Raw genomic sequence first — 16,995 nt, forward strand, 5'->3', positions numbered from 1 at the left:
GAACTGCTATTTTTCTATTATGTGAAGTTCTATTATAATCATCTTCCCCATTAAGAACTTACTTTTTACCTTATTCATAGCAGTTGTTCTTATATGGGAAGGTTTATAATGGCTTCTAAAGATTGAAATATCTTTTTCTTATGATTTGCTTCCAAGATCTTCGGCTGGAGCCGGCAGCTTGCAAGACAATGAAACTTCTTATCAACTGGCAAGATAGAAAATATTCTTCACCACTTGTTACTGTGATTGATTTTCTCATTGGATTCAGTTCTTCCATGGCCATCATCGATGATTATAATGGACCGCCCCACCCATTTTATAACACTCATCTGCCAATATTATAATTATCTTGAATACTAAAAATAGTTAGTGGATCTCTGAGGAAGGAGCTCTCTTAGGAATTCTGGATTTAGTTACGAGTAAAAAGCATTCTATGTCAGGTTTTTGAAACAAAGTGATAGTGGAGTTATTAGAGCCAAGATGAAACAAAATGATAAAATTATTCGCACATTTGCCTAACTATGGAACTATGTTCATGTGTACCTGTTGAGATGCATCCATGTTCTGTATTTAGAAGACATGTTTCCCATACACACTTAGATAAGTTTCCCAAATTTTTCTGTTTCTCAGAAATTACTTGGGCACTAGTTTTCCTAGGAGGGGTATCTATTATATGTTATTTGGGACCCCGCCTTTCTTGGACATAACCTTTTGACTACCATTAAAGGGAGTTCATTTAACCTCACTTCCATTTTCAGACTGTGGCAGTTAGTCTCATCCATTACCGATTCATTTATCTTCGTATTAATTGCTACAAGATATGCTGACATTTTGTCTTAATATTAAATTGGCAGAGAATTGAAATGATAACTTGTCATCTAATGATCTAGAACTGAAATATTGTCCAGTGGGTTTGGGTCTCAATGTTACGACCCTCAGTTTGTGTGATGGTGGTTAATGGTTCAAGCACTTGAAGTTTGTTCCCAAAAACTAAACCAAGCTTACCCCACTCCCTTTATTAGTCTTATCTTTGATATTTATTAATTGTTTTTTTAGCTCTGTCTTTCATTACATTATTGCAATTTCAAGTTATTATTTAAATTATCAGGAAACTAGATCCGCTTTTATTATGTCTTGATTTTCTTGAAATGTTCTTTGTTTATTGTATCTTATTTTTTAATGTTTATTTAGAAAATATATGGAATGAATGCACTAAGTTGACTTGTTAAGTCACTGAGTCTAGTCCAACCAATAAGTTAAGCTAATTCTTGATTTGGTAGCGATGCTATCAAGTTTGTGTCTCTGATGTTTTTGTACTAGAACTCTCTGTCCTCTGGTCATGTGCTTGTAGTTAGACCTTTTTTCTGCCTTAACAATTTTGGGCCGGCCCAACCTGGGTCTTGGTCCATGAAGGCCTGGCCCTTGGGCCATACTTTGTGGCCTAGGCCCTGGTATCTAAGGGTCAGGCCAACCAGGCAGCTTGGCTCATTGATAGCCCTACTTGAGGCATCTTGTTCTGTAATTGCCCAAATTATACATGATACGATTTTGACACCTCTCCTTCAGAGTTCGCTGCTTTCCATATCTTAGAAAAGGAACCAATAAATGTAACTAAGCTAGAGGGGATTTGTTTGAGGGTATTATAGTAATTTGAAAGGCTCAGGCCACTATTGTTAATTCAAAGAGCTAATGGTATGGTTGGTGGCTATTTAAGATTCCAGGTGAAAACATTTGCTAACTATCCGGTTGCTGTTGGTTTTAGGAGTTAAAGGTAGATTTGTCAACCATTGCCCTTTTTCGGAGCAGCATTTTAAAAATTGAACTGGTGGTTGAGCAGGTCACCCGCCGTGCTGAGCAGGCTTGCTGGTTTTCTAAGGTTTTATTATATTAAGCAATAAATTATCGGTAGTAACCGGTGCAATCGATGCAAAACAACGGGCTCTTAGACCCGGACAAATACCCCACCAGTTCTGAGCTCGGTCATTGATTTTTAAAGTACTACTTATATATTATTTGTACAATGATGCTTGAAGCAAACTAACATTGTACTTCTTGTCATGGGAACTGTTGTCTGTTGTTAACAATGGATGGCTGACAGGAACTGTTCTCACACTAAAGAAGGCACTGACATGTGCGAGCGGAGGTGGGGAGTAAATGGGTCAATTTGGGCAATTCCAACCTACACTTGGCCCGACTCGTTCCTTGTTGGAGTTGAGCCTGACTTGGACTTGGGTCGGATCCAAGTTATAAGACCCGGAGCTGACTTGCCGGTTCAAGTTCGGTTCTAGTGACAAGAGAGGAATTTTGTCTCTTTGTCGTGAGCCCTAGCTTCCAAAAATTGGATGTCCTAATAGTTTCTCTAAGGGAGTGAATGTAGGATGTGCTCCTCCAGCGATAATTTTGTCTTTATGGAATTTCTTTCAGTTTAGTATCTCTTTTTCAAGTTTGTTAGAAAACCCCAATTGCATTCTGAGTTTGGAACTCAGAACATTTTTGCTTAGGTAATTTTGTTTGTGTAACACGTGATCCTTAGGTTTTGGCTTAGTGGTAGACCTATTGGTTAAGGCAAGGGAGATCATGGGTTCAAGCCCTTGGAGTTTCACTGAAGTATATCCAATCAAAGCCCAAACTAGTAAGTCGGCAGGTGTCTCACATGATGTGAATATCACATATTGTTCAAGCGCATGAGTTTGTTTATCAGGGATTCCAGGATATCTGAAGTTTGAGAAGATCTCTTCGACTTTGATTTTGTTTATTTCTTGAATAAATAAATAATGAATGAATGGAGAGAGATTATGATCTCTGGACAAATGAGAGAGGATGATTTTGTTTATTTCTGGAATAAGTAAATAATGAATAAATGGAGAGAGAGATTATGATCTCTGGGCAAATGAGAGAGGAAGATAGAGAGACCAAATTTTTTGTTCATTCATGTCATAGAAAGACACTTGCAGGGCAGGGGAGAGAGAGCATTCATGTCATAGAAAGACACTTACAGGGCAGGAGAGAGAGAGAGAGAGAGAGAGAGAGAGAGAGAGAGAGAGAGACGTAATTTGAAATCTACAAATTCCCAAGGAAATTCTAACTCCCAAATACCAAGCAGAGTTCAGTCATGAGAGTTCCAAACACAAGTTTTTTCATGTTCATGGGGTGGTGATGCCTGCAGCAGATAAGAGAAGAAAATGGTCATCTATGTTCTATATTAGAGATGGAAAAAGTTTATATAAGGGCGAGACCCTAAACAATCAAATTATGGCACACATCAAAAACTGACTAGAAGATGTTCTTTCTATGCCCAAATATTCTCAAATTGATCATCTTGATCTCAAGATGTGTATGGACATGAAAAAAAATGGATGTTAAGTCTTGGAATTATTGCATCTTGTGATGTATTTTTTGGATCGTTAATTTTCAAGATTTTCAAGTGTTCATATATTTGCTCGATCTACACTATTTTTAAAGCTTTAAATTTTGTAATTAGAGATGGAAATAGATTTTCATGTCATCCCAAAAATTTCTAGTACTGAAACATGTTTCGACCCTGTTTGAAGGTGCATCTTGCTTTGATTGTTTAGGGCCTCATCCTTATACAAACTACATAAGTAGAGATTACAGTTAAATTAGCTCATTTTTGTTTTTCGAGGAGAAATTCATGAAAATTCACCGAACTTATAAATGATTTAGCATTTAAACCTTTCCAAATTTCAACTATTTCAATCCAAGATGAAGTGCATTTTGATGTGCCTTCTAAAATCAAATCAAAAGAAATATTAAAATGTTAAATAGTTCATCTTTTTAGTGTATTTTTATAAATTTCACTTTTCTAATATATATATATATATATAAGTCTTTCCAATGCCTATAGGCGAAAATAAATAGTGATTTCGTCTACCTTTTTCACCGTCTAAATTTCATCGCGCGGTCACGATTGTCTAGTAGTGTTTTATTTTTTATTTTTTTTTACAAATCAGAATGACCTGAAATTTGAAGGGTATATACGTCTTACTGAGACGCATCTAATAAAAATATAAAAACAATTATCCGTGAAAAATAATTTGACCAAAATACCCCTGAAATATTTTGGTCAATTTTTTTCATATTAAATATTTTTTTTTTATAATTTTAAAATATTTCCCTATTTTTGATGAATACATGTTCCAAATTTCAGGTCATTCTGATTTGTAGGAAAAACATGAAAAATAAAACACTACCAGACAATCGTGATTGCGCGATGAACTTTGGACGATGATGGGGGTAGGCGAAATAACTATTCATTTTCGCCTATAGGCATTGCGTAGTATTTTCATATATATATATATATATATATATATATATATATTAGCTAGGCAACGATTTCTGCAACTGTTGTGTAGTAATATGATGCAACAACCTTAAAAAACCATCTTATAGCCATTCGTTTGATCCAAAATTTGAAATATATACTCTTTTCATTCTAGTGAACAATCACAAAAAAATAAAAAAATGAACACAACCTAGAAAGTATTTTTTTAGCCCAATTAACATAGGCCGTTAATTTTGGTGAGATGCTTAGATCTAGGCCTTAAAAGAATTTTTTTCATTTTCAATTTTTTTGGATGGCTGTATTATCATTAGATGAAAATTGTTAAAAAAGGAAAAAAATGATTTTGAGTTTATAAAGGCTAAGATTTTGAAATTCACAAAATAAATGGTCTAGATTCATTTTTGGAAGAGACTCATTTTGACCATATCTAGAGTTCAAATTGAACTTTTTTTTGGGATGGATTGATTATTGAGATGAAGAGAGTGTGTATGCAAAATTTGACGTCATACAAATACCACAAACATGGTTTTCTAGAAATGCCGTTGCATTATACATGACACAACCGTTGCATTGGATCATTGCTCATATTAGCTCCTTTCCCTTTTGTGGTTTATTTATTGGCACAAATACTTGATTATGTTTACTAATAAAAACTTGTCTATTGCATATTGGTTAATTCCAGGGCTTCTTAGTTTAATTCATTCTCTCATCATGCTTACTAATTATGTTTTATTTTTCTTGCCCATTCACCTTGTATTTGCATTTATTTGTAAGAGGCTATCAATTCAATTCAAGATTAGGCAATATGTGCACATCTTACTTTTAGAGAGAGGACCCCTAGGGTTAGAAGTTTTTCAACCATTGCCCTAATGGGAAAGATAGCCCTGAATCAGGGATAAGTGGCCACAATACCTCTACTTCCCCAATTGCCAAACCTGAAGGGGCTGAGAGAGATAGAGGGGCAGTTGAGTGTCTTGTGACGGGCAGTCACTTAGATGGTCTTGACTACATGTTTGTGTGTGTGTGTGAGAGAGAGTGAGAGAGAGGACTTACTCCCACACTTGAAATGGCGGGGGACCCGGCGGCCGCACCCTCGGACAATCCTGACCGCACGTTTCACATCGATGAGGGGTGCGAGCCTTGGTGTGATCTTCGGACACACACATCCCACGTGTGCAGCCCTTATAGCGGCACAACACGCCGACGATGGCACCTTACCGTACAACACCGGCTTACAGGAATTAACCAAGCTCCTCACCTCGGCCTTGCAATCAATGGCATGCACACATCTCACTCCCCACACACACATCAACACCAACACACACAGTGCTAAAAGTCTCTCTCTCCTCCCCCCCATTCTCACCACACACAGTGCCACCCTCCTCCCCTCCATTATCATATATCAACCCCCCAAAGCTTGAGTGGTTACACCCTCAACTTTATGTATATGCTTGGAATGTGTGAACACATTGTTTTGGGTCCACGATGTCGGCTTTTGACAAGTCCATTATGGGAATCTGTTATCTACCCGATAAGGTTTCTATAAGGGCTGGGCTTTATGAAAACAAAATAAAGCCTCACCTTAAATCCTCGTCTAAAGAGCACTTTCGACAACGAAAATTTTCATGATGGCTCTCAAATCAATTTCCAACACCGATAATGAAATTCAAAACTCAAAACTCAAAAAATATTACAGATCTTGCTGGTCTATGAACACATATTTTTAGGGCAAAATAGACGATCTAGATAATTTGTTATAATATACACTATTTTTAAAGCTTGAAATCCTATTTTTTTTTCACAACCATAATGTTAAAGCCCAGATAACTGATGTAAAGGTTTTTCAATGCTTGAATTGTTATTTTTCGATGAGTTATGAGGTGAGGTTTTACTTGTTTTGATAGTGCTACAGTCCTTTCAAACCATTTTCCTTATCTATCATTAATAATATTTTATTTTTTTTGCTTTTGATACGATTGGCACCACAATGGATTTTTATGTATTTTATTTATGGAAAAGTAGTTGGGTTTTTTTGAATTTGTGGTTGTTTAATGGTACGAATTGAACTCGAGATATCGTGTTACCAATGTCAAATCCTAACCAGAAATAACCCGAGCTTCATTTCTGAAAAAATATTAGGTGAGTCAACTGGTTCATGCGTCTCCTTTGGCTTTCTTTTTTTGTTCTTTTTATTTATTTTTTAAAAATATTAACAAGACACTTTCATTAAGAATAAAAATAATGAACATACAAGATATAGAGCAATACATCAAGTGAAAGAGGTACTCACCAACTATGATTGATGTATACCTCTCTTAGCTAAAGAATCCGCTTCCATATTTGCTTGGTGAAAACATTGGCAAATATTTGTGCTCAAAGTATAAAGAATATCCCATATCTCATTGAATATTGCAGTCAATATCCAAGGTATTTTTGCCTCACCTTTGCTCCAAAGCTTTAGTTTTTGAAAGATTTTGGAGGAACACATCTAAAATCATTTCTGATCCATGGCTTTGAGGTTATATATAATCTATCAACTTTACCGGTTCACAAACTATCTTCAAGGGACTCGTTTATTTATATTCATAATTGTGATGATAGAGACGACAGACCTAAAAAATTTGAATCCAAAATCCATTTCCATGATGGATTTTTGGGGTTGAACGCACTGTAACAATGTCTCCTTCGTATACTTCCAAAACCCTACCCTTATTTTGGGACCATGTATATGGAATGCCCTGTGAAAAGGGGCAAGCTGAAATTGATGATACGATCTCCACCGTCCAACTATTGTTGACAATTTTAGCATGCAATATCCACCAACTACTGTATGTACCAATGTAAACGACTTTAACATAGTTTCCCATAACAGTTTTCGTGTTGAAGATGGTACCTACTGGATGGAAAGTTTTGCTCATTAATCCTTTTGTCACATCTGGCCGAAAATATTTATTCTTTGTCGAACAGTGGATCAGGATTCATGTAGCCAACCCAATTAGTTGAGAAATTTTTTTAATGATCTAAATAGACTGATTTGGAACCACAACTAGAATTTCTGAACGGGAAAGGTACACAAAATATAGCTAAAATTTACTAATCCCAAAAGATTTTCTACTCTTAAGGGGATATACTATTCATTTATTTCATCGTCCAATACCTCAAAGGAAAAAGAATTGAACTCTAACTCTCTATGGCATCCCAAGATTGTACTAGAACCATCCAATTTTGGAAGGAATGATTTAAATGTTTAAGATCTCAAAATCCATTTTTTTTTTTTAAATAATATTTTAGTTAAAATCAGAGGGGTCCCGAATTTTTTTTATTTTTTTTAAAAAATCTTTCGAGTGAGTGTTTTCTCTGAGGGAGCAATATATTGTATGCTCCTAAGGGAGCATAGTATACACGCTCCAAATAACGTGCCCATCACTTTGTTTGGTAGATGTGAAGATGGGGATTTTTAAAGCATAAAACAATTTTTTTTAAACTTTGTCACACACGGACTGCACATCAGATGACTAAGAATGCTTGTGATCTTCGACTGTACATCAGATGATTAAGGATGCTTGCGATCTTCTTGTAGCTAGAGTTAATATTCTTACATCTTAGAGTCCATTTTTAGGTTAAAAGCATGCTATTAACCATTTGGTTTAAGATATATTTTCTTAAAGGATTGTCTATAAAGAGACCATTCATTTTTTTACATGGCGGGCACAATCATTTTTGTCTCTTAAACTTTAAAATGATTGGTTGTAATAGTATTATTTAATAGATACAATGATAAAAAAATAAATTCTCGGATTTTGTGATTCACCCCAAGTCATCCAATTTGATATCTAATGCGTAAAAATGATTGTGACTTTCATGTACAAAAATAAATATGGTCTCAATCCTTTATCTTAAACTTTATCACTCATCCCTAACTATCCGACTTCACATCTAATGGCTTCAAATAATTGTAATTTTGCTATACCAAAAGTCAGGTAGTGTAGTAAACAGTCCCTTTCTAGAATGTTCCTTTTGGTCTCAGTGTCAGGTTTATATGAAGATCGCACACAATATTTAAGTGAGTAACCCACTCAAAATTTAGTTTCTCAAAATTGGAAAATATAGTAGTTGCCATTTGATACAAGTCAAAAGAAGTTGAAAGGAGCCATCATCTCTTTTTCTTTCCTTTTGTTTTCGAACTTTGACATGGATCACTTAAGTTCGTGTCCCTAAATTGCCTCCCAATTGCAAACAAACTGCATTCAGAGAAAATATATTAGAGGAAACGGTTTATTTCAGGTGTTGATTCTATATTATAGATTTAAGGCACATGGAAAAAACTCAAAAAAAAAAAGAAAAAAAGAAGTTATTCTGACACTCAAGAACTAATCAGTGCATCTTGTAATGCATTTTTCATATTGTTCATTTTCAATATTTTTAAGTGCTTATATATGTCTGCTCAATTTGTACTATTTTTAGAGCTTTTAAATTTCATAATTAAGGGTAGAAATAAATTTTCAGGACATCATAATATTTATGAAACTTAATCTTCCGGTAGAGTTTGGAGGTCTTAACGTGGACGCTTTCCATAAACCATACATATATTAAAACCTATTTACAATCAACTCATTAGAAAGAGCACCTTATTTGGCCAACATTATAATCATCATGAGAATCTTTTCCCAACTATTTGGAGTTGGCTTGTTTCGCCAACATATTGACATCTTGATTTGCCTTTCGATTCTTTAGAGGTCATTGGATCTTCAGTTATTTTTTGGAGTTTGAAATTCATGGATATGAGGCGGAAATGGAGTTACAGTGATCTAAGATGTAAGTCAGCCAACCAACCATGCATGATGCGCATGCACCAGTATCTCTCCATCACCCTCCAATGCTACGATTGGACCGTGATCTTCCTATTTGATAATGTATTTCACATGGTCACATGTGTCACGAACATAATCCGACCGCAACACTGTTTTCGATATTTTGATTTGCATGGTAATTTCAAATGCCCTTCTTTTCAAATCACATTTGATATGTGAGGGATCCAGACCCAACCAAAAAAAAAAAAATTTTAGTAGTTACAAAACATTCTCTCTCAAATAAGGTTGGGTTTCCACGACTTTTTTTTTTTTTTTTTTTAAACATCCACCAGCCATTCAAATGAACAGTCAGGAGTTAATTAACATAACTTTTAATTTAATTATAATAGGTTTAAACATCAAAGAGCTTGCAATCCCAAACATAATAAAAAGCCTCCATTTTAAGAACACCTTCTCCTACAAAGTAGTAAGAGTTATATTTTATGGGGCTTAGGATTCTGTTAATTTTTTTTTTTTTTAAGAAGGACTAACATTCAACAGAGTTATAAGATACAAATTTTGAGTGCACAACAGATTAGGCATCTTTCTATGTGTTTCAAGTTGTCATAAATATAATGTAACATCATAGAAACAAGAACATTAAGGGCCACATAAATGATGAAAAACTCAACAGATCAGTTATTTCTCAATATCAATATCATAAAAGAGACAATTACAAAAGCACACACACATACACACATATTTGTGGACATCATCATGCACTCGCACACACACATACGCACACAAACACAAAGCAGTTGACACTGCTATGTTGCGATTAGAATTCTAGCACAACATTTTCTGAGATAATATAATGCTGGAATTATTTTTTGAATCCGAATATATAGCCAGAAATTACGAAATGGTTAACATGTAGCCACCCGGAATTCTGATGCTCATGGGGTGGTAATGCCTGCAAAAAATTACACCAGTTTCTCTCATCACATTGGAAAAGAAAATCAAATATCAAGGTATTTCTTAGGGAAATTTTTTAATAGGAGACCATGCCCCACATGAAAGATGTCGGTCCTTGATGTCCGCCGTCGGTGAACACACAAGATCATATATTTTATTATATGGAAAAATGTTTCATGCGGGCTGGACTGTATTTCTACATATGCAAAGTGTAAAGCATTTATCTTAAAGATGGATGCAAGTAGGTGTTCCATCTAAAAACATTGAAAACTAACGGTCCAAATGTTTTTTTACTAGAATTATTATTTTTAGTTTTAAAATTTATTTATTTATTCATATTCCTGATCTTCATGTTAGACATTACATGTCTTAAAAAATTAAGTCTTAAAATCCATCTCAAAAATAGATTTATTAAGAGACTGACATTTCTACATATACATGCTTGGCCGCATAGAAACCGGGTCCTTATTATATTTGGTACATGAGTTGGATTGGCTAGGTACATTCCGTTTCAGAATTTGGAATCATTAATAGCTACCTTTTTATTATTAAGAAATTTACCACAATTATGGATTTTCTTCTCTTTACATGGGTTTCCCCCAAGACTTCTATTTCTTAAATCCGGAGAAAACATATGTTGAATTAATTTTTTTTATAGGATTGTATACAATGAGACCATTCACTTTTTATACAAAGTCACAATTACTTACAACAATCTTATGTGAAATCTGATAGTTTGGGAGTGTCACAAAGTTCGAAAAAATTTCTTTTGAAGTTTTAGTTCGGTCAATGAAATAAATGTATCCATCTACTTTCACATTCAATGGTCAAGATTAATTGTGACCATGTTGTAACAAAAATGAATGATCTGATTGTATATACATTTTTTGGAAACATTATATTTCAAACAGGACCATGTAAATTCTTATTTCCATGTGTTATGACTAAAATACAGAAGCACAAAAAGGAAAGGCATTCATGAGTGCAACAGTCCATTGACTCACTAACTAAAATGAATTTAGAATTTAGACGGTATAGAAATATATATATATATATATATATATATATATATATATATATATATATATATATATATATATATATTTTTTTTGTGAAAAAATCACATTTTAAATATTAAAAACTTTGTTTTATTTTATATTCATAATCATGTTAACTTGGATCATAAATCTCTAAAAGTTTAGATTAAAAATCCATTTTTAAGATAGGTTTACGTGGGGGCCGCGCATATGCACACTATGACTCGGCTGACTCATATAAACCCTATCGAACACAAAATGCTCGGAACGGCCAACAGCTAAGAAGCCTTTTTTTCACGACTTAGTTCACCAGGTAGAGAGAAACAAAGCCCATGGTTTAGACTAGGTTGGACTGTTTATGGCCTGTTTGGGGTCGGGCCAGACGAGGACCGAGCCCAGACTGTTTTTCTTTGGCTGGGCTCAAATTAATCGACAACTTGCGGCCTGGCCCAGTAAATGAATGGAGGCAAGGCCGCCGGTATGTCATATACATAAGTTTTCAGGCTGGCCAGAAGCTAGCTCATGCACACCCAAAAAATTGTTAAGGCTGAGCATGCCTGGCCTAGGCCTAGATTAAAGGCCTTAAAGTGTGGTCCAAAGGCCCGACCCGTTGACAGCCCTATCAGGGAATAAGCACCCATAGATAGTTTGGCTACATGGATCATATTGTTAGAATTATGGAGAGAGAGAGAAAGAGAGAGACTCACTCCCACACTTAAAGTGGCGCTGGACTTGTCGGCCACACCCTTGGACGATCCTGACCGCACGCTTCATGTCGACGAGAGCACCGAGCCTGGGCGTGATCTTAGGACATATGCATCCTGTATGTGCACTCCTTATAGCAGCACAACACCATTGTGATGGTGGATTCCCATTCACCAGAGCCTTGCATGCGTTAACAAACGTCCTCACCTCTGACTTACAATCTACTCCCTGCACAACTCTCACTTGCCAAACACACACAAACCCTAACAAAATCAATGCCAAAAAATTCTCTCTCTTCCAAGCCATTCTAGCTCTAAAGTCTAAACCACAATGTTTCATACTCCCCACTATGTCTATGTATATAACCTTAGTGACAGTGTTGAATGTGTGCATATAAAAATCTAAGTTCTTTGGTTTGGTGAGTGCTATGGTTCATGAACTGTGGACAATCAAAAAACAAATGGGTTTGGTGAGTGCTTTGGTTTCTCTCTCTAAAGGCTTAAGTTTTTATAAGGCCTAGGCTTTATGAAAACAACATAAAGCCTCACCTCATATCCCCGTCCGGAAAGTACTTTCGGCAACAGAAATATCTATGATGGATCTAAATTCAATTTCCATCATCAACAATAAACTTTGAAACTCAAAAATGTATAGATCTTGTGGATTTATAAACACTTATTTTTAGGATGAAATGCACGGTATGGATAATTTATCACACTTAAAATTCTAAATTTTTTTTTTTCAAAAGAATAATGTCTTAGCCGAGATGATTGATGTAAAGGTTTTCAAATACTTGAATTGTAATTTTCGATGAATTCTATAGTGAGGCTTTACTTATTTTGATAGGGCTGCAGCCCTATCAAACCATTTTCCTATATGAAATGATTTTATAATTGTGGGAGCATGATGTATGTCCACTTGCTCCCTCGGGCAACGTTCATGGAGTAATTTGAGGACCTAAAATTTAGGGGATGTAACCTCTAGCGCACATGTTTGCCTGAAATTTCAAAAAAAAAAGAAAAAGAAAAGGAAAAATCAAACGGTACACAAGATTGAATAGGGAAGGTCCAATTTTTTGAGGACAAAATCTTAGTGCTGGAGATCTCAAAATCCAATTTTTTTGAATTTAATCATCTAGTGATTCTTACATGGATCTAAAATTTTCAAATAAAAAACCTTTCCAAGTAAGTTTTTTTAGCAGAGGGAGCAAGTGGACAATATGCACCCGCCAGAACATACCATTTGCACTTGTATACATTCTTCTATATATGTTTGTGTTCTCATCCTTTCCTTCTTTGGGGTTAGGTTTAGTGTTACATAGTCTTCTCTTTTCTATTTTGTGAATGGAATGGTAGTACAAATATGATTAAGCATTTGTGTATTTTATGTCCATCTAAGCACTATAATTGATCGGATCAATGATGGCACATGCGTATTCTTACCCCAAGAGAGTTTATTTCGTGTGAGTTGGTTCAAACATTTTACTAATTGTTTCTTAAGTTGACTTATTATATTAATTACACTTATGACCATAATTAGAGATTAATTAGCTTGACTTCACACATAAAATAGCACTCATGGTTCTTATAGAAAGACTTTCAACTAAGAAAATGAACAAAAGAGCTCATAAACATTTGGACGGCCCAGATTTCCTCAGCGTTGTTGCTCTAGCATGAATTGCCAAATGCCATTTTTTTTTAATTCTTTTCCTTTAATCATAGATAACTTGAGAAGGGTGGAACTGGGACTCATGACATCACATTGTAGCTTCACCTATCTTGACCACAGTTGCTGTATCTTGTTTTCCTAAATACTTTGATTTGAGCAATTATATAGTTCTTATGCAAGAGCGCATTTCCATAAGGAACTTTGTATAGTATGAGACCATTTACTTTTGTAATTACATTTTCATATGGGGATTGTATACTATGAGACCATTTACTTTTGTTACAAGGAGGTCATTATGAGACCATTTACTTTTATTTCAAGAAGGTCACAAATACTTATAACCGTTTGATTTCAAATTGGACCGCTTGAGTTGTGTCACGAAGTTCTAAAAATTTTATGTTGAATTATGAACTTAGTCAATGATACATTCAAAATGACCAAATTTGAAAATTGATGGACAAGAGCGATGGTGACCTCATCGTACCAAAACTAAATGACATATTTCTATACTTTTTCATAAGAAGAATACAATGGGTCTGGAAATAGGATATCACTATGTATAACAACTGCCTCCCAAAAAGAAAGTTAAAAAAAGCAAAAAAAAAAACCTCCCAAAAATAAATTCCAATTCTCATATATATGCAGAGAAAATACGCATTCAATTTCACCTAGTGTGACTTCTCAATGCACTTGAATGATTAAGAGTTGTGATTTTATGTTTCTTAATTTTAACAAACAATTGAACAACACATCAGACACAACCTACATGCAACTAGATACACAACAATCCTGTTGGTTTACAGCGTTTTGGTTTCTAGAAGGCGAACCATTGCACCTAAAATCACCTATAAAATAGAGCCGGCAACGGGCCGGTTAGTTTTGCAGAGCCCAATGAGACACAATGTGACTTTTTGCTCAAGCATGAAAAATGCGGTGGTTAGTTTCCTCAAACTTGAAGAGACACCATGTGATTGTTGGCTATCCTGTTGCACATAAGTAAAAATATCATTCTGACGGTTGAGATTTCAAGAGAGACAATTCTTGATTTAGTGTATATTTGAACAGTCACACGGAGTAGTGTAAAGGTATTTTATCTCTCTATAAATAGGGACTTGTTTCCACCAATTAATAGACACTCATGTCTAAAGTTTAGAAAATGATCTTGTGAGACCCTCCCATACCTATGTGTGTAGGACCCAAAAGGATCACCATTAAATTTAGCACAAATCTTTAGAAAAATCAAATCCCACATCCATATGATAACTTTTCTAGAGATCTGTATCAAATTTAATGGTGATCATTTGGGGTCCTACATACATGGGTGTGGGAGGGTCTCATAGGATCATTACTCATAAAGTTTTCTTCTCTGTTTTTATCTCTCCAAAAAGATGCAACTCTGATAATCTAGATATTGTGCATTTGTATTGGCAAGATAGTTATCTCATTCATTTGAACTTTGAGTCTAGTTAATAATACTCTTACAATTACCATATTTGAAATATTATGAATAAGAGTGATTATGATATGGTTGTACCAAAAATAAATGATATCTTTGTATACTTTTCCAAATTAGTATTAACATTTTAGTACCCTCTACCAAATTAGTATTAACATTTTATCGAGTTAATATATTTTTTATTTTAATTAAAAAGCATGACTTACATTCAACAGAAATATAAGTAAGCTCTGGATTGAAATTCAAAATTGTAGCACAAAAGCCACTAGGCCTGTTTGTGCATGCTTCATGGAGCGTTATGAAGATCAGATGGTTACCAATCAGGTCAGGAGTCTCGTACAATCAAAACTAATATGATCATCAAGGGTGAACAATCAGGTCAGGAGTCTCGTATAATCAAAACTAGTCTACTCGTCAAGGGAAAAATGATTGGATCAAATTTCAAAAAAATATAAAAAAATACAAACAATAGTTGAAAAATATAAATAATATCTAAAAAAGAATACAACTTCATTTAGCAAGCCGAATAAGTCAAAACCAATTGGCACAACAAATCAAACAATAGATTTGAACAATTTTTAATAATACCTAATTTTTGCTTTGGATTAGACCAGCAATGGCACTAGTGAATAGTTTTTCCAATTAGATCAACTAGTCATTTCATGTATAATCTATTGAAGGTGGTCATTAGTTTTTCCTTTTTTGATTTCTTTCATTTCATGTAATTAGGTTATGTACCTGTTAATGTATAATCTAAAATCGCATAAACAAGAACATTAAGGAGTTTGCACTGTCATATTGTTACTCGATATCAATATTACAAAAAGACACAATTACATAAACACATTTCACATACTTATGCACACCATCGTGCAAAACACACACACAGCAGTTTGCACTGTCATATTGTGACTAGAAATTTAGGAGACATTTCCTCTTTGAGATTATAATGTGCTAGAATTTTTATTTTTTTTTAAATCACAATATAAGACCAGAAACTAGGAAAGTGGGTCGTATGAATGCACCCGGAATCGTGATGCTTATGGGGCAGTAATGCCTGCAATAGTTGAAACCAGCTTCTCTCATCAGATTGGAAAAGAAAATCTGAATATGAACAAATTCAAGGTTCCTTTTTTCTTTTCCTTTACTTTTCTTAAGTGAAATATCAAATGAGACCATGTCCTATAGGAAACAAGTAGGATACTTGATATCCGCAGGTGATGAACACCATGGACAGAGGAGATAGCCTGTAACTCCACCAAAAGCCCCTCATTTGTCCATAAGATCATCTCCACCGTCCATGATATGCATCCTACTATGGAGATTGAGATGCCACATGTTTCAAATTGGCCCCACTGTCTCATAGGATCATTCCCCTATCATTGTACTAGAAAATAGTAATGGTGATAAAGTATAATATGGTGAAAGTTAATTTTAATTTCCTATATTTGAGTGCCATCCCAAAAAATAAAGGAGAAAACATGTATCTTAGGGCATGTTTGGCTTGTTGGAAATCTCTCTCAAAGAGGCTTTTCTTGTCGAGCCGAGCCACTTTCACATGTTTGCTTATTGGGAAAATGTTCACATTGCAATACGAATTAGATGCACTCTAGGGAAAGCAGCTCCATGCCGTACAAGGCATAAAGCTGATTTCTCACAAATCTCTTTCCGCGAGATGAACCATACACATGTCTAAGGACAATTAATATAAAAGAAACCAATGATAAAAAAGTAATGAACCTATAGGATTTTCCTCCACTCATGGGTATAGAATTTTTAAAGATCACTATTAAAGTTGGCACGGATCTTTAAAAAAGTTATCACATGGGTGTGGGACTTGACTTTTCTATAGATCCGTACAAAATTTAATGGTAATCTTTTGGAGCCCGAGGGAAGATCCTATAAAATCATTTTTCTTGATAAAATAGTCATTGTATGAAGGTAATCCTTGTTCTTGGGCTGAACTGGACTAAGATTGAGCTTGACTTGAATATTTTGGTTCGACCCAATGTTCGAAAAATTGAATGGGACTCATAAACGAGCTAAGGGTCCGAGTAACGG

The sequence above is a fragment of the Amborella trichopoda genome, chromosome 11, assembly GCF_054954075.1.
Source record: "Amborella trichopoda isolate Santa Cruz 75 chromosome 11, AtrichopodaSantaCruz75HAP2 v2.0, whole genome shotgun sequence".
NCBI lineage: Eukaryota > Viridiplantae > Streptophyta > Magnoliopsida > Amborellales > Amborellaceae > Amborella > Amborella trichopoda.